A 19,566-nucleotide genomic window follows, 5' to 3' on the forward strand; every position below is an offset into this window, starting at 1 on the left:
CGTGCAAAACGCTCAATGCTTTGCGCTCTTGAGCAATGACCCGAGGCACCACCTCCCCGCCCTGCTCTGAAGTACAGCAATAAGTACAAAACATTGCCCACTGTTCCTTTCCGTTTGTGAATCTGTGAATCCTTACCGCCATTCTCTGGGTGAATTACGTCCTTTCTGAGGCGGGCGACCAGAGATTCACACGGTTCTCCAGCTGTGGTCTCACCAAACCGGAAAGGGACAGAACGGGAACAGGCCTTTCCGATCGCTGTGTGTCTGAACCAATTGAACTGGTAATTTCATGCCAAGCTCAACCAATCCCGTCTGCCCACACAAAGTCCACATCCCTCTATTTCCCTCATATTGATGTCAATTCCAATACCCTCCATCGCCTCTGCCACTACCATCGCTCCTGCAATTCATTCCGGACACTCACCACTATGAGTGTGAAAAAAAAAACTTGCAACGCACATCTCCTAAAAAAGTTATGGGTCAGGTTTAACTTTGCTGTGCTATACAGGTTGTTTGTTCTTTTGTTCCGCATCAGTCTCGGGAAAAGATACAAAATGACACTAAAATAAACAAACAAATAAATAAAATGTGAGAAAACAAGAGCCTGCGTTTGACCCAACTCCCCGGGACACGAATTGTATCGAATATACCTCCGTCGCTTGGCACATCCGCGGTAGGAGCTATTTCCTCGCCGTCGGTGTGTGTGACCAAAACTTCACTATCCTGCAAGCAGACAAAACCATGAGGAGATACAAAACCTCTTTTAAGTTTGTATGAGTATGTGGTCGTTTCAGGAGGAGGTCGTGTTGGGTCTCTGAAAGAGCATTGAGTGGGATATGTTTCCAGCGTCAGGCGGGATTTACTGAACATTATTGAGAGGGAGGAAATGGGTATACTGCGGATTTGACCAATACATTTGGGTTCTCCCCATCCACAAGCAAGATTCCGGAAAGCCAATGATAAATGCTAAATGCCGGACCCACTTGATATCAGGACTATTTAAGTTACTGGACAGGATTCTGAGGGAGAGACTGCAGCGTTATCGAACAGCACGTTACGTAAGTTACTTGGAAGGATTCTGAGGGGGAATACAGAGGTAGGAAGAGAGGCTGAGAGATTCGGAGGAGATCGGAACAGAGGAAAAAGAGGAAGAAATCCGCCGATCAGATCCCGGGACAGCAGAGAGGACTCTGCAGATTAACGAGACCAAACCGCTCAGCAGTAAACCTCACCCTCCACACCCACCCACCCCATGCAACCCCTCCGCACAGGAAACACTGGCCACCCCAGTAAGGTAACCACCAGCATCTAACGAAAAATGAAATAGACACCATCGTATCAATGCAATTTTATTAGGCGAGGCTTTTGCAGTCAAATAGCCATTGCCAAGGTTTCTTCCATATTCCCCAAAGCTGTTCTCCTCCACGCTGTCCTTCAGCCCCTCTTCCCTTTCGCTGCCTCGCCTCTCGCATTACACAATCTCTCCGTATCCTTTCCAGCCATTCTCCTACTCGTTCCCACGGTTCTTCTTCTCCTGACCCTCCCTCCCCGTGTTTCTTACACCTCACTATCTCCCCTGCCGGGCCCTCACTCTCACCCCGCTCTGTTCCTTTCCTTCTTTTCTTGCTCTGAATCACACTCTCACTCCTCACTTACTCACGCAATCCCCTCTCTCTTTCGCTTGATCTCCCTCTGCTCCTTCATCCCCTTTCCCTCACCTTTCACCTTCCTCATTCCCTTGCTCTCGCCGCTCTCTGCCTCCTTCCTTCTTTCCCACTCTCTCCCTCCGCTTCCCTCGGCCTCCTGCTGCTTTGTTACCACTCCTTTGTTACCCTGCTACGTCTATCATCCATCTCTTGTACCCCTCTCTGCTCCCTCGCTAACCACTCTCTCGCCCAACTGTGCCTCCCCGTCTTTCATCCTCCCGTCTTCTTCGCCTCCACCCTGTCTATTAATCCAGACACCAATACCGGACTGCGGCCGAAGTTCAGAACAGTGGGAATAGAAACTAGAATTCCGGAATTCCCTCTCTTGGTATCAAGGACCACCACGATTCTCCCACACATATTGACACATTGAAATCACTCAGAACCATTAACCATTTCTCTTTGGACATGATTCCGTATCTCCCTTTGTAAATTACATCCCATATCTTTCCCACCACTTGGTGCATCCATGGATACGCATCTGGAGCCGGGGAGTGGTGAGTTCGTTGCCACGGGCCGTTGTGGAGGCCGGTGTGTTTATAGTTCAGTCAGTGGAAAATGGATTCCTGCGTGTCCAGGGCGTCAACGGACAGAGGAGCCGGCAGGACTCTGGGGCTGAGAGGGAAAGTGGATCAGTCATGATGAAAAGGCAAAGCAGACTCGTTGAGCCAAATGGATTAATTCTGCCCCGCTGTTTTATTGTCCTATGGATGCTGAGCCCCCACTCTGATGTGTTTTCTTCAGTCAAAATTCAGTCAGGACCACTGTGGTACATGACAATCTCTGAGTGTGTGTGTGTGTGTGTGTGTGTGTGTGTGTGTGTGTGTGTGTGTGTGTGTGTGTGTGTGTGTGTGTGTGTGAGTGTGTGTGTGTGTGTGTATGTGTGTGTGTGTGTGAGTGTGCGTGTGCGTGTGCGTGTGCGTGTGTGTGTGTGTGTGTGTGTGTGTTTGTTTGTGAGAGAGAGAGTGAGTAGGTCAGAGAAAGTGTGAGACAGGCAGAGAGAGAAATGGGTCAGTGTATGTCAGACGACGATGGGATTGTGTGTGTGCGAATGAGAGTATGCGGACAAATTGTATGTAAGAGAGGTATGGGACTTGGACAGGATGAAGGCGGGCTAAACTCAGAGTGTGAGCCGCACAAATGGGAGGTATGCTTACAAATATTTTGACTTTCTCCCTTTCCCAGTGTAGAGAGTCTTCCTGCTTCAAAACATCCACCATTGTTCTTGTCCCTAAAAAGACCAAGGTAAAATGTTTGAACTACGGCGTCCTGTCGCACTCAGCTCAATAATAAGCAAATTCTTTGAGATGTTGTTCATCGACTACATCAGCAGCATGATCACACCCGCACTGGACACCCTACAATCAACCTACAGGCACAACCGATCAAAATCTGATACAGCTCTACCCACCGTCATTACACATCTGGAGAAAAGAAATGCTTATGTAAGAATGTTGTTCTTGGGCTACAGTTCGGCAATCAACACCATAATTCCCTCAAGGCTTGAGGAGATGCTCAGTGACCTCCGCCTTCACCCTGCCTTGTGTCAGATGGCCTGCAGGTGGTAAGAGTGGGCTCTTTCACGTCTGCCCCTCTGACCCTCAGCATGAGCCCCTCAGGGCTGTGTACTAAGCCCCTTCCTTCATTCTCTGTACACCCATGACATGTCGCCACTAACAGCTCCCATCTGCTAATTAAATTTGCTGACGATAGTACAATGTTTGCCCTTGTCACAGATAATAAAGAGGCAGCCTACAGAGAAGTCTTCACCCTGACACAGTGGTGTCAAGAAAACAACTACTCCCTCAATGTCGCAAAAACAAAGGAGATGGTTGTGGACTACTGGAGCAACCAATGCCTCTGGGTTTGAGATGGTAAACAACTTTCAGCTTCTAGGCATCCACATCACAGAAGATCTCACATGATCAGTATAGACCGGCTGTGGAGTGAGAAAGGTACGACAGCGCCTCTTTCACCTCAGACGGTTGATAAACGTTGTCACGGCTCTCCAGATCCTGAGGACGTTTTACAAGGTCACAATTGAAAGAATCCTGACTGGCTGCAGCACTACCTGGTATGGATTCTGTACCTCCCTCAATCACAGGACTCTGTAGACAGTGGTGCGGACAGCCCAGCACATCTGTAGATGTGAACTTCCCACTATTCAGGACATTTACAGAGATAAATGTGTAAAAATAGCCCGAAGGATCATTGGGGACCCGATTCACCCCAACCACACACTGTTCCATTTGCCACCGTCCGGGAAACGGTACCGCAGCCAGGACCAACAGGCCAGGGACAGCTTCTTCCACCAGGCCATAAGACTGATCAATTCCGAATCAGAATCAGGTTCATTATCACTGGCATGTGTTGTGAAATTTGTTAACTTAGCAGCAGCAGTTCAATGCAATACACAATATAAAAGATGAAAAGAATAATACAATAATAATAATATTAATACATAAGTAGTTCAATTACAGTATAGGTTGATGGGATAGAATAAAAGTCTTGCAAAAAGCAGATATAATATATATTTAGAAAGTGAGGAAGTGTTCACGTCTTCAATATCCATTTAAGAATCCGATGGCAGAGGGGAAGAAGCTGTTTCTGTATCGCTGAGTGTGGGCTTTCAGGTTTCTGTACCTCCAACCTGATGGTGACTGTGAGAAAAGGGCATGCCCTGGGTGCTGGAGGATTCTGAGACACCGCTCCTTGCAGAATTCCTGGGTACTTGGTAGGCAAGTACCCACGATTGAGCCGATAAATTTACAGCGTCTGCAGCTTCTTTCGGTCCTGTGCAGTAAAGGACGTTAACTCTGAACTGATCTTGCTCTGGGACAATCTAAACAGAGCAATTCAATCTGGACACAAGGAACTTCAGGTAACAAACTGGTAAATCTGAGAGCATTCACAGACAAGTAGATATTTGTTATGTAAAGGACGTTAACTCTGAACTGATTTTGAACTGGGACAATCTAAACAGAACAATTAAATGTGGACACAAGGAACCTCAGGTTAAGACCATTGGCAGATGAGTAGCTGCTTGTTGTACAAAATACCAAACCTAACAAAGAAGCAATTTATAATGTCATAAAGCTCCGTCTTGCTCGTGTCATCAATGGTTTGCGTGAGTCCGAGTTGAAAGACTGAAATACACAAGGCTAAGGTGGGCAGAGACATGAAACAATGTTGGTTGTAGCCCTGGTCAATGAGTAGTAAGAAAGTGACCCAGGTGTGTCAGGTGACTTTGAGCCAATGGGATGGAGATCCATCGGTTTAATTGAAAAGGAAAATGGCAAGAGTAGGGCTGATGAGTCTCCAGAAACCGGAGACCAACCATTGCGATAAGGAAAACCCCACGGACAGGTGGAGATCAAGACCACGAGGAACGATCCTTTCCCGTGTAATAGTTTCTCTCTTCATAGACTGTTCATGGAGGGTCAGGGATTCCGGCAGGGTGCACACAGGGAGATAGCTTGTGAAGCCTCGTGATTTTTAGTAGAGGCAATAGAAGTTACGTGTTGGCAAATACAGATTCTCTGTGCCTCACTGATCATTACTACAAGGGAAGATTCTTGTAACAACACCGATCACGCGGAGAGCTGGAAAGATAAATCTAAAAGTACAGTTTTGTGTGTGTGTGTGTGTGTGTGTGTGTGTGTGTGTGTAGAATTAATGTGTTTCTGTTTAAGGCTGTGTGCATATTTGTCTAAGCGAGTGTGTCCATGTGCATCTCTGTGAATTTGTATGAATGGGGGAGAGAGATGCATCAGCAGCCATTCCACGTCATAAACACAAGAATCCACACACCTGACTGTCCGCTTTGGTTGATTGTCTCTGCCTGCTCCTGTCCGACTCAACTCATGTCCGTAGTCTGTGAACACAAGAAAATCGGCAGATGCTGGAAATTCAAGCGAGACACACAAAATACTGGTGGAACGCAGCAGGCCAGGCAACATCTACAGGGAGAAGTACAGTAGACGTTTCGAGCCGAGATCCTTTGCCAGGACTAACTGAAAGAAAAGATAGTAAGAGTTTGGAAAGAGGAGGTGGAGGGGGAAATCGGAAATGATAGGAGAAGTCAGGAGGGGGAGGAGTGAAGCTAAGAGTTGGAAAGGTGATTGGCAAAAGGACTTCAGAGCTGGAGAAGGGAAAGTGCCAGGGCACGGGTGGCATAGGGTGAAAGAAAGGTGGGGGGGGGGGTTAGCACCAGATGGAGATGAGAACAAGCAAAGAGTGATTGTGAGAGGGGCAGAGAGAGATAAAAAAGGAGGGTGAGGTAATAAATAAATAAACAAGGGATCGGGTAAGAAGGCGAGGAGGTTCATCAACGCAAGATAGAGTAATCAACGTTCATGCCATCAGGTTGGAGGCTACCCAGCCGGTATATAAGGTGTTGTTCCTCCAACCTGAGTGTGGCTTCATCTTGACAGTAGAGGAGGCCATGGATAGACTTATCAGAATGGGAATGGGAAATGGAATTAAAATATGAGACCACTGGGAAATCCTGCTTTCCCTGGCGGACAGAGAAAAGGTGTTAAGCGAAACGGTCTCGCAGTCTGCGTCGGGTCTCACCAATATATAAAAGGCCGCACCGGGAGCACCGAACGCAGTATACCACACAGGCCGACTCAGAGGTGAAGTGTCGCCCACCTGGTATGTGAACTGCGACTTAATTTTATCGCCCTCGGTGCAGTGCAATCCCGTTCACATCTATGACACTTCACATGGTATCGATTTCTTGAACAAATTAAAATCCCTGGACACGGTCGCTTCACTGGGCATGACACCCCAGTAACTAAACACTTAAACCACCACCCCTACAGACCAAGAAGGTTTTAAAACTCTCCGCTTCCTTCTTGACAACAGACACATCCGGTTCCCCTTATTCAGACTCACAGGATTCGACTATAAAGAAACAGACGCTTTTGCTCCTTTCCACCGTACTGAGCCCCAGGACTGCACCTGGACCACAGCCCAAACAGACCCCTCTTATCTATGTGCTTATCCAAACTTCTCAATACAGTCGAACCCACATCCATCACTTCCGCCGGAAGCTCGTCTCGCTGTCGCGCGCGCTCTGAGTGAAGAACTTGCTCTCAAGTTCTCCTGAAATTTTAGGTCTTTTATCCAAAACATGCGACCTCCTGTTCCTGTCCCTCCCAGCCTCAGTGGGAAAAAAATCCTGCCCGCATTTGCCTTATCAAAAGCACTCAGAATAGGTGCTACAGCACAATTTCAATCGCATAATTCATTTCGATAATTTTGTGTCTGAAGAATGGTTCCTTTATTCGTCAGACATATTTACAGCGGCAGAACACTGTTAATGGTGTGACTCCTTTGATAGTTCGGACGCTTATGTTGGTTCCAACAATTCACAGAGATGGTCAAAAAGCTTCTGAGAAGAGAGAACCCGGAGGCCCGAGGTTACCATTGTGAGAGTTGAGACGTGGACGGGCAGGGGGTGTAGGGGGACAGATCAGGGACCGGGAGATGAGATCCGGTTAGTGTGGCGACATGGTTCACGCAGACACTGTGGGCCGAAGGGTCTGTACCTCCATTTACCGTTCTCACTTCTATGCAGGAGGAAATATAAAAGGCAGAAACTTTTTTTTTATTTCGGAGAAATGGAGATGAATGTAGACATGTTGTTGAACCAGGACAGAGTGTGGTGCACTTCACAAAAACAAGCTGACAATGGCCACTGTGGGAGATAAGGTCGCAGTGAGATGAGCTGTGATTACAACTGGTGCAGAATCAGAGTGGAGAGGCGCTTTTACTCTCAATGAATCTGCTCAGCCGATGGACAAGAGTCGGGCGACACAAGCTGAGGTTGAATGCTGGGTCTGATGACATTGTTAACAGTATCCGTTCTGCTGGAAGAACGCCGTTCGCAATTTACAGCCCTTCAAATCACTACAGGATGGTTACTGGAAATCGGAAATGAGATCTGAGCCTGGTTATTGATAATCTGGAGTGAGATCTCAGGACGGTCATTGGTAATAGAAAGTGATCTGAAGACGGGCACTTGTAATCCGGAGTGATCCAAGGAAGATTATTAGTAATCCGGAGTGAGATCTGAGACTAAATACTAGTGATCGGGAGTGAGATCTGAGGACGGTTACCGGTAATCGAGAATGAGATCCGAGACTGCTTACTGGTAATCGGCAGTGAAAACTGAGAATGATTACTGGTAATCGGGAGTGAGATCTAAGTAAGATTATTGGTAATCGGGAGTGAGATGTGGGGATGTTCGCTGTAAAACTCAGTCGTTCTCCTGAACCGATGGCCAACAGTCGCACCGACACGACATGAGTTGGAGAGATGAGACAGATGGTGTTTGGAAAATTATCCCCTTTGCTGGAAGAATGCCAGTAGCTAGTTGCCACAGTGAATACCATCATAATTTCCATAGTTAGCAGTTTCACAATTAATTACCTAAATTAATCACAGTGGTGCACCGTGGGATTGCACTTGTGTGACGTAATAGGGTTGAAGAAAGTTTAGACATCTTTATTTTTAAATGTGTTGAACTCGTCCCTGTGGAGTCGCAAAATGGTATTAAAACCCGGGAATGCGCTGCCGCAGCACCTCATTCCGAGAGATCGCCTGTGATACACGGGGACAAATCACCGGCCAGACAGGATGCCTGCATTGTTGGATAGGTTCTTGGCTGTCTATAAAGTATTGAACTTGTTCATTGTCGTTATCGGAGTTCCCGGTGAGTGAGCGGAACAATTCGTGTTTTTTTTTATTTTTGCCTGTTAACCGGTGTGAACCAGTTTATGGGAAGTTTACGGGATTCTCACTTGGGGATCGGTGCAGAAACACCCGCCAGTGATATGGAGTCTGCCAAATCAACATTCTGATTGTTTTTCTTATTTAATGACTAACAAGACTAAACCTCTCTCTCTTCTCCAACTCATGGGACCGACTCCAATGTTGTTGTTGTATTTGTTGGAATTTTATCCAGAGTGGTACCAGAGCAGGCGACAGGAATGTGGGACTGGGAGAGTTATACATGGCTGTGCTGGGTGTTTCTGAGTGACGAATCCGAGAGAATCTTTTTTCCTTGACTGACACCCTGTCCAGAGTTGTCCCGGGGCTGGGAGCAGGCAAATCTCAGGGAAGGTTGACTGGAATGTTTTAATGGCACCTTGTCCATGATGTCCCAGAGTTCGGGACAGGCAGGTCTCCGGGACGGTGTGACTGGGAGGGGTTTGCATTTTGAATTTCAGTCTCTGTGTCACTGATCAGATTGAACCACTGGTCCGTGCTGGAAGAATGCCAGTAGCTAGTTGCCACAGTGAATACCATCATAATTTCCATAGTTAGCAGTTTCACAATTAATTACCTAAATTAATCACAGTGGTGCACCGTGGGATTGCACTTGTGTGCAATCTCCCTTTGGAACCTGTCACAGTCGCATTCTATAATTGGTCAATAATTAGGCCTCATCTCACAATTATCGACACATCGCCCTGTCTCCACTTTAAAGAAAGCAGGTCAGAGACAGTGTGACCCATGTTTGGTGTTCGATGAGCAGCCATTCACCGCATCTAGTCTCCTCACCTCAGGCTGAAATGCGAACCTGTGTCCATTCCCGGAGAATGAGTTTAATAATGCCCGGTGTCTGTTCTCTTCTCTCTCCCTGCAGTGAACTTTGCGACGATTGTGATCCTGTCCCGGGGAAAGTGCGGCCTCTCTAACTGCACCACTCGCTACCTGGTGGCCATGGCAGAGGGGGATCTGCTGACCGTCGTCATAGAGGTCCTTGTGCGTCAAGTATTAAATTACTACTTTCCGTGGAATTTGATGAAAATTACCCCTGCCTACAAGGTTATCGAAGCTTTGAGGAAAACAGCCACATATTGGTCTGTCTGGTTCACCGTCATCTTCACTTTTGATCGGTTTGTCGCCATCTGCTGTCAAAAGATGAAAACAAAATATTGCACCGGGAAAACTGCGGCTGTGGTTCTCACTACAATCGGCATGCTGTCCTTTCTGAGAAGTGTTCCCCGCTACTTCCTCTGGGAACCCAGACAGATAATCAACAATGTACCGTGGTTCTGTGAACTCAGGGCTAACATTTTCACTGACCTCGGGTGGATAGTATACGACTGGCTCGATATAGTATTAAATCCGTTCATCCCTTTCGTTGTGATTCTGCTGCTCAACGCTCTGACGGTCAGGCACATTGTTGTGGCCAGTCGTGTCCGTAAGGGGCTGAGGGGTCAGAGCAAGGGGGAGAACAGCAGGGACCCGGAGATGGAGAGCCGGAGGAGGTCTATCATTTTACTCTTCACCCTCTCCGGCAGCTTCATCCTCCTGTGGATGACGATCGTTGTAAATTCCATGTATTATGAGATCGGAGGATTACGATTCATATATTTCAATGATTCTGAATGGATCTTTCATTACGTCGGAGCCTTGCTGAAGAATTTCAGCTGCTGCACGAACACATTTATTTACGCGGTCACTCAGTCGAAATTCAGGGAGCAGGTGATCAGCGCGGTGAAATATCCGGTCACCTCGGTGATTCAGTTCATTAATCAAGCCGCGCACTGAGTGCGTCACGTGTTTAAAGTGGAAAGAGTTTCGACAAGATTAACGAGGTGTTGCCAGGAGGAGGGGAACTCTATATTGTGGAGATTGCCCAGGCTGGGGCTTCATTGCCCAACTGGACTGGCCTGTTTTGTTTCACTGCGGGCTGGAGCTGGGGAAGGGGAGACAATTGACATGCCTTTTCATAGCTTTGCAACCGCTGGATCGTGCACGGTGCGGCTGCAATGGCCGAGTCCGAATTCTGTGATGATTTCACAGTCAAAGTATGCTTGTAAGATTTTGTGAATAATGCGAGTCCGTGTCGTTTTAATTGCCGTATAACAGCAGACCGATCGCCAACCCCCAGCCCCACTGCCCCACGGAAAACAGAACAAAAATATCGACTCAAACCCCACTCTCCATTGAAATCAAAAGGTAAGAAACGGCGAAAATCACGGATCATAGAAACATTCGTGCGAGATCGCCACAATCCGTAAACACCAAGAACATTCGCATAACCTACTCTCTCCGTCCGCTTTCCATCCATTCTCCCAGTTTCCCCACGCTTCTTCTTTCCTTGACCCTTCCTCCCCTGCCGGTCTCTTACTCTAGCCCCGCTGTTCCTTTCCTCCCCTTCTTTCTCTCTATCGCACTCTCACCCTCACTTACTCACGCAATCCCCTCTCTCGTTCCATTGATCTCCTTCCGCCCAACCCTCTCTCCCTACACCATTCTACCTCTGCTCCTTCATTCCCTTTCCCTCTCCTTTCCCCACCTCCTTCCCTCTCTCTTGCTCCCGCCGCGCTCTGCCTCCTTCCTTATATCCCACTCTCTCCCTCCGCTTCCCTGTGCCTCCCGCTGCCATCTCACCACTCTTTGTTAACCTGCTACCGCTATCATCCCTCTCGTACTCCTCTCTGCTCCCTCGCTAACCACTCTCCCTACATCTGTGCCTCCCTCCGTTTCCTACTCCCGTCTTCCTTCGCCTCCACTCTCTCTATTAGGCCAGACACCAATACCGGACTGTGGACGGAGTTTGGTACAGTGGGATAAGAAATCCGAATTCCCGATTTCCTTCTCTGGCTATCCAGGACCACTCTGATTCTCCCACAGTAATTTACACGCTGAAATCCCTCATAACTATTGACCATTTGCTTTTGGAGATGGTTGGGTATCTCCCGTTGTAATTTAATCCCATATAGAACCATAGAACCATAGAACATTGCAGCACAGAGGCAGGCCTTTTGCACCTCCTTGGTTGTGCCGAACCATTTTTCTGCCTAGTCTCACTGACCCGCATCTGGGCCATATCCTCCAAACCCCTCTCATCCATCTGCCTGTCCAAGATTTTCTTAAATGACAAAAGTGAGCCCGCATTCACCACTTCATCTGGCAGCTCAATCCACACTCGCACCACTCTCTGCGTGAAGAAGCCCCCGCAATGTTCCCATTAAACTTTTCCCCCTTCACCCTTAACCCATGACCTCTGTTTTTTTGGTTTTCCCCTGGCGTCTGTGGAAAAAGCCTGTTTGCATTCACTCTATCTTTACCCATCATAATTTTATACACCTCTATCAAATCACCCCTCATTCTCCTATGGTCCAGGGAATAAAGTCCTAACCTATTCAACCTTTCTCTGTAACTCAGTTTTTCAACTCCCGGCAACATCCTTGTAAACCATCTCTGCTCTCTTTCAACCTTAATAACATCCTTTCTGTAATTAGGTGACCAAAACTGCACACAATACTCCAAATTCGGTCACATATACAATCTCACCATTACATTCCAACTCTTATACTCAATACTTTGATTTATAAAGGCCAATATACCAGAAGCTCTCTTTACAACCCTATCTACTTCTGACGCCACTTTTAGGGAATTATGCATCTGTACTCCCTGATCCCTGTGTTCTACCGCAATCCTCGGTGCCCTACCATTTACCTTGTATGTTCTACCTTGGTTTGACCTTCCGGAGAGCAACACCTCAAACTTGTCCACATTAAACTCTATCTGCCATTTTTCAGCCCATTCCTCCAACTGGTCCAAATCCCTCTGCAAGCTTTGAAAACCTTCCTCACTGTCCACTACATCTCCAATCTTTGTATCATCAGCAAATGTACTGATCCAATTTGACACATTATCATCCAGATCATTGATATAGATGACAAATAACAATGGACCCAGCACTGATCCCTTTGGCACACCACTAGTCACAGGTCTCCATTCAGAGTAGCAATCCTCCACTACCACTCTCTGGCTTCTTCCATTGAACCAATGTCTAACCCAATTTACAACCTCTCCATGTATACCTAGGGACTGAACCTTCCTAACTAATGCGGGCCCTTGTCAAAGGCCTTACTGAAGTCCATGTAGACAATATGCACTGCCTTCTCTTCCTCCACTTTCCTGGTAACATCCTGGAAAAACTCTAATAGTTTGGTTAAACATGACCTAACATGCACAAAGCCATGCCGACTTTTATTAGTAAGTCCCTGTCTATTGAAATACTTGTAGATCCTATCTGTTCGTATTCCTTCCAATAACTTACCTACTCCCGATGTCAAAATTTCGGGCCTATAATTTCCCTGCTTATTTTTGAGTCTTTTTTAATCAAGGGAACTACATGATTTAACGTCTAATCCTCCGGCACCTCACCCATGGATATCGACATTTTAAATATTTCTGCCAGGGCTCATGCAACTTCAACACCAGTCTCCTTCAAGGTCCGAGGAATACCCTTTCAGGTCCTGGGGATTTATCTACTCTGATTTGCCTGAAAACAGCAAGAACCACCTCATCTTCAATCAGCATAAATTTCATGACCTCCCCACTTGTTTGCCTTGTTTCCATAGACTCCAGTCCAGTTTCATTAGTAAATACAGATGCAAAAAAAACCATATAATACCTCTCCCATTTATTTTGGTTCCATACATAGTCGACCACACTGATCTTCTAAAGAACCAATTTTATCCCTTAGTATAGAAACATAGAAAACAGGGGCAGGGGTAGGCCATTCGGCCCATTCGAGACTGCACCGCCAATCAGTATGATCATGGCTGATCATCCAACTCAGAAGCTTGTACATGCTTTCTCTCCATGCCCCCTGATTCCTTTAGCCAGAAGGGCCATATGTAACTTCCCCTTAAATATAGCCAATGAACTGGCTTCAACTGTTTCCAGTGGCAGAGAATTCACCACTCTCTGTGTGAAGACGTTTTTCCTCATCTCGTTCATAAAAGCTTCCGTTTTATCCTTAAACTGCGACCCCTCATTCTGTACTTCCCCAAAATCGGAAACAATCTTCCTGCACCTAGCCTGTCCAAACCCTTTAGAATTGTATACGTTTCAATAAGACCACCTCAATCTTCTAAATTCCAGAGCGTATAAGCCTAGTCGATCCAGTCTTTTTCATATGAAAGTCCTGCCATCCCAGGAATCAATCTGGTGAACCTTCTTTGTACTCCCTCTATGGCAAGAATGTCTTTCCTCAGATTAAGGGACCAAAACTGCACACAATACTCTAGGTGCGGTCTCACCAAGGTCTTGTACAACTGCAGTAGATCCTCCCTGCTCCTGTACTCAAATCCTTTTGCTATGGATGCCAACATACCATTTGCCATTTTCACTGCCTGCTGTACCTGTATGCCCACCTTCAATGACTGGTGTACAATGACACCCAGGTCTCGTTGCACCTCCCCTTTTCCTAATCGGCCACCATTCAGATAATAATCTGTTTTCCTGTTCTTGCAACCAAAGTGGATAACCTCATATTTATCCACATTAAATTGCATCTGCCATGAGTTTGTTCACTCACCTAACCTATCCAAGTCATCATGCATCCTGTTAGCATCCTGCTCACAGCTAACACCGCCGCCCTGCTTCGTGTCATCGCAAACTTGGATATGCTGCATTTAATTCCCTCGTCTAAATCATTAGTATATATTTTAAACAACTGGGGTCCCAGCACTAAGCCTTGCGGTACCCCACTAGTCACTGCCTGCCATTCTGAAAAGGTCCCGTTTACTTCCACTCTTTCCTTCCTATCTGCTAACCAATTCTCTATCCACTTCAATACCATACGCCCAATACCGTGTGCTTTAGGTTTGCACACTAATCTGCTGTGTTGGACCTTGTCAAAAGCATGTTGAAAATCTAAATATACCACATCCACTGGCTCTCACCTATCCACTCTACTGGTTACATCTTCAAAAAAATTCTGTAAGATTCGTCAGACATGGTTTTCCTTTCACAAATCCATGTTAACTTTGCCCGATGATTTCACTTCTTTCCAAATGGGCTGTTATCACATCTTTGATAACCGACTCTAGCATTTTCCCCACCACCGATGTCAGTCTAATCGGTCTATAATTCCCCGGTGTTTCACTCCCTACTTTTTTAAAAACCGGGGTTACATTAGCCACCCTCCAATCCTCAGGAACTAATCCAGAATCTAAAGAGTTTTGAAAAATTATCACTAATGCATCCACTATTTCTTGCGCTACTTCTTTAAGTACTCTGGGATGTAGACCATCTGGCCCTGTGGATTTATCTGCCTTTAATCCCTTCAATTTACCTAACACCACTTCCCTACTAACATTTATTTCCCTCCGTTCCTCCATCTCACTAGACCCTCGGTCCCTTACTATTTCCAGAAGATTATTTATGTCCTCCTTAGTGAAGACAGAACAAAAGTAGTTATTCAATTGGTCTGCCATGTCTTTGTTCCCTATGATCAATTCACCTGTTTCTGACTGTAAAGGACCTAAATTTGTCTTGACCAAACTTTTTATTTTCACATATCTATAAAAGCTTTTACAGTCAGTTTTTATGTTCCCAGCCAGCTTTCCCTCATAATCTTTCTTCCCTTTCCTAATTAAGCCCTTTTTCCTCCTCTGCTGGTCTCTGAATTTCTCTCAGTCCACAGGTGCGCCGCTTTTTTTTTTTTTTTTTGCTAATTTATATGTTTCTTCTTTGGACTTGATACTATCCCTAATTCCCCTTGTCAGCCACGGGTGCACTACCTTCTCTGGTTTATTCTGTTGTAGTTCATCCATGTGATCTTTAAATGCTTGCCATTGCATATCCACCGTCAATCCTTTAAGTATCATTTGCCAGTCTATCTTAGCTAATTCACGTCTCATACCTTCAAAGTTACCCTTCTTTAAGTTCAGAACTTTTGTTTCTGAATTAACTATGTCACTCTCTATCTTAATGAAGAATTCTACCATATTATGGGCACTCTTACACAAGGGGCCTCGCAAGACAAGATTACTAACTAGCCCTTCCTCATTGCTCAGTACCCAATCTAGAATGGCCTGCTCTTTTGTTGGTTCCACAACATGTTGGCTCAGAAAACCATCCCGCATACATTCCAAGAAATCCTCTTCGTCAGTACCCTTACCAATTTGGTTCACCCAATCTATGTGTAGATTGAAGTCACCCATTATAACTACTGTCCCTTTATTGCACACTTTTCTCATTCCCTGTTTAATGCCATCCCCAACCTCACTACTACTGTTAGGTGGCCTGTACACAACTCCCACCAGCGTTTTCTGCCCCTTAGTGTTATGCAGCTCTAACCATATCGATTCCACATCGGCCAGGTTAATGTCCTTCTTTTCTATTACGTTAATCTCCTCTCTAACCAGCAATGCTACCTCACCTCCTTTTCTTTCCTGTCTATCCCTCCTGAATATTGAATATCCCTGGATGTTGAGCTCCCCTCCTTGGTCACTCTGGAGCCATGTTTCTGTGATCCCAACTATATCATAATCATTAATAAATATCTGCACATTCAATTCATCAAAATTGTCACACAAATTGACACACAAAGCCTTCAGGCATGATTTTACAACACTCTTAGCCCTGACACAATTATGTTGAAAAGTGGCCCTTTTTGCTTTTTGCCCTGGATTTGCCTGCCTGCCACTTTCACTTTTCACCTTACTACTTTTTTGCTTCTACCCTCATTTTACACCCCTCTGTCTCTCTACACTTGCTCCCATCCCCCTGCCACATTAGTTTAAATCCTCCTGAACAGCAGTAGCAAACGCACCCCCTTAGACGTTGGTTCCAGTCCAGCCCAGGTGCAGACCGTCCTGTTTATCCCGGTCCCTCCACCCCCAGAACTGGTTCCAATGCCCCAGAAATTTGAATCCCTCCCCCTTGCACCATTTTTCAAGCCACGTATTCATCTGAAATGTCCTCCTACCACGTTTTTGATGTTAAAACCATTATCTTCATTAGTATCTAACAGTATAGTAACTTAAGCAAGATATGTGTGCATATGTATGTGTAATTATAACTCCCAAACTATTGAGCTCGGTGGTGGGTTGGGGTGGGGGGGGGGAAGGCTTAGAGTCTTGAGATGGTAAAGTATGAAAGTTTAGTTCATTCACTGAATAAGGGATGGGAGAGAGATATTTGTAATCCAGGGCAAATACAGAGAGAAGGCAATTACGTTGAATTCCATAGGTTCCACGGTGGTAAAATGAGTTAACAGTCGCCGTAGATTTTATCCGTCGCCATTCCAAATCCACATATGAATTATCACCGAAAGTGACTTGTCACAGGGATCAACAACACACACAAAATGCTGGTTGAACCCAGCAGGCCAAGCAGCATCTATAGGGAGAAGTGCTGTCGACGTTTCGGGCCTAGACCCTTCGTCAGGGCTAACCGAACGGAAAGATAGTAAGAGATTTGAAAGTAGTGGGGGGAGGGGGAAATGCGAAATGATAGAAGACCGGAGGGGTTGGGATGAAGAAAAGAGCTGGAAAGGTGATTGGCGAAAGTGATACAGAGCTAGAGAAGGGAAAGGATCATGCGACAGGAGGCCACGAGCGTAAGAAAGGAGGGGGAAGGGATCACCAGAGGGAGATGGAGAACAGGCAAACAACTAAATATGCCAGTGATAGGGTAAGAAGGGAAGGAGGGGCATTAACGGAAGTTAGGGAAGGCAAAGTTCATGCGATCAGGTTGGAGGCTACCCAGCCGGTATGTAAGGTGTTGTTCCTCCAACCTGAGTGTGGATTCATCTTGACAATAGAGGAAGCCGTGGACAGACATATCAGAATGGGAATGGGACGTGTAATTAAAATGTCTAACGCGTTAATGCCCCTCCTCCCCTTCTTACCCCATCCCTGACATATTTACTTGTTATCTGTTCTCCATCTACACCCCCTCCTTTCCTTCTCCCGAGGCCTCCCGTCCCATGATGCTTTCCCTTCTCCAGCTCTCTATCACTTTCGCCAATCACCTGTCCAGCTCTTAGCTTCATTCCACCCCCTCAGGTCTTCTCCTATCATTTCGAACTTCCCCTCCCCCCACTACTTTCAAATCTCTTACTATCTGTCCTTTCGGTTAGTCCTGACGAAGGGTCTCAGCCCGAAATGCCGACAGTGCTTCTCCCTATAGATGCTGCCTGCTGTGTTCCACCAGCATGTTGTGTGTGTTGTTGTTTGAATTTCAGATTTCCTCGTGTCTGCTTTTAGGGATATCGTCTTCAAGTGAATCGCCACACCACATACCCAGGCAAGAGTTAACACGTAAGTGGTCTCCACAGGATTCTCCAAACAAAACCCACTCCTGTGGATTATTCGCGGTGACAGGCACACAGTCGATGTGCACTGGATCGATAATCAAACCACCCTTGTGGGCTCAGGAGAGTTCCAAACAGTGACCCTTGGCCACTAGCTTCCTTGTCTAAATCCTTTTGTTCTCTTTCTTTGCGTCCTTCTGACTGTGAGTGTCTGTGTCCTCGCTTAGAACGAAACAAACTGTAAGTCAGACAGTCCCGCCTCCTTGATCTCTCTCTCTGCAAAAATCAAAAGTGAGCTGAGAAAGTCAGCGGCTGACGTCATTGTTAATCCCCACCTCACTCAGGCACTCTCTTAAACTGACAGTCCACAGCAACCGAGACTTCGGGATTCATAACCCTTCCACAAAAAAAAAAAATTCTTTTTGCTCTAAAAGAGAAAAATTTTAACTGCAAGCTACAGTATGTAAAATAATGCATGTATGGTTATCATCTAACACATTGCAGAATCGTATGAAAATACCAAATTCTGCTTCACTATTAAAACTGTAAGCTCAGCATCTGGAAAGACAATCGGCAATGATATTGTCCGTGCTTTTCATATGCATTATCACAATACCATATTCTTGCAAAATCAGACTCTAGTTTAACAATCATCTCGTTTTGTCCTTTACCTTAATCAAAAACACCAACAGACTGTGATCAGTATAATCTACAAGAGGTTACTTCTCAGGACAAACATCGACATCAAAATGCCGCAAAGCCAAGATGAGTGACAACAACTCTTTCTCTAAGAACCACAGAACATAACAGCATAGAAACAGTTTTGGCCCTTGTTGGCTCTGCCGAACCATTTTTCTGCCTAGTCCCACTCACCTGCACCTGGGCCATACCCTCCAAGCCCCTCTCATCCATATATCTGTCCAAGTTTTTCTGAAATGTCAAACATGAGCCCGCTAAGGTGGAATAATTTCTTTGATGCTCATTGAATTTTCTCGAAAAGTAAGCTACAGGATGTTCAACATCATCATCATCTTTCTGTAATAACACTGTCCCGGCAGCTTCATCACTGGCATCCACAGCTATAGAAAACGGCTTTGTAAAGTCAGGTGCCCTGAGCACAAGTTAATGACACAAAAATGGCTTTCAGTCGATCAAGTGCCTCCTGACAAGGCTCGGTCCAAACAAACTTTTTACCCTTCTTCAGGAGATTAGTCAGAGGAAGAGTGATATCAGTAAAGTTCTTGCTGAACTTTATCCAACCATTCCCAGAAACCTTCTAAGAGGCTTCTTAGCAGTCAGAATAGGAACTTGAGAAATTGCCTGGACTTTTGCCTGAACAGGAGCCCACTTGCTTTGACCTACAACATAGCCAAGATAAGTCACAGTGGCATGGCAAAACTCACTCTTAGCTAAATGTAAGGCTGGCCTGGGAAAGCCTGTCAAACAGCTTCCCTGCTGCAGAGATATGCTCTTCCCAAGTGTCACTCCCTGTGACACTTTCAACAATATAGGCATCTGTGTGTTCTAACCCTCGAATTACAGAATCATTCATTCTCTGGAATGTTCCTGGACCATTTTTCATTCCAAACAGCAAAACACTGTATTCATACAACACAGATGGTGTCACAACCGCAGAGGTGTCCCTCTGTCCGTCAATGGAACACACCAATACCCTGTCAACAGATCAATCTTTGTAAGAAATTAGCTTTACCAACTTCATCCACCCTAGGGATAGGATAGTCATCTGTTTTTGGTGCTGCATTTGCCTTCCGATAA

At 45.9% G+C, this 19,566-nt stretch overlaps 1 protein-coding gene across 1 annotated transcript in view; it reads right to left on the bottom strand.

Annotated features, from left to right (window-relative positions):
* Nucleotides 1-1,907: 1,907 nt before the first annotated feature.
* Nucleotides 1,908-19,566, bottom strand: part of LOC132388304 (gastrula zinc finger protein XlCGF8.2DB-like) — a 44,680-nt gene continuing 27,021 nt past the window's right edge. Inside the window, exons 3-4 of the transcript XR_009510206.1 lie at nucleotides 2,864-2,937; nucleotides 1,908-2,321 (exon numbers count right to left, since the gene is read on the bottom strand). The gene's annotated coding sequence lies outside the window, so the exon portion shown is untranslated. The remainder of the gene's footprint in view (nucleotides 2,322-2,863; nucleotides 2,938-19,566) is intronic.

The sequence above is a fragment of the Hypanus sabinus genome, unplaced genomic scaffold, assembly GCF_030144855.1.
Source record: "Hypanus sabinus isolate sHypSab1 unplaced genomic scaffold, sHypSab1.hap1 scaffold_294, whole genome shotgun sequence".
Lineage (NCBI taxonomy): Eukaryota > Metazoa > Chordata > Chondrichthyes > Myliobatiformes > Dasyatidae > Hypanus > Hypanus sabinus.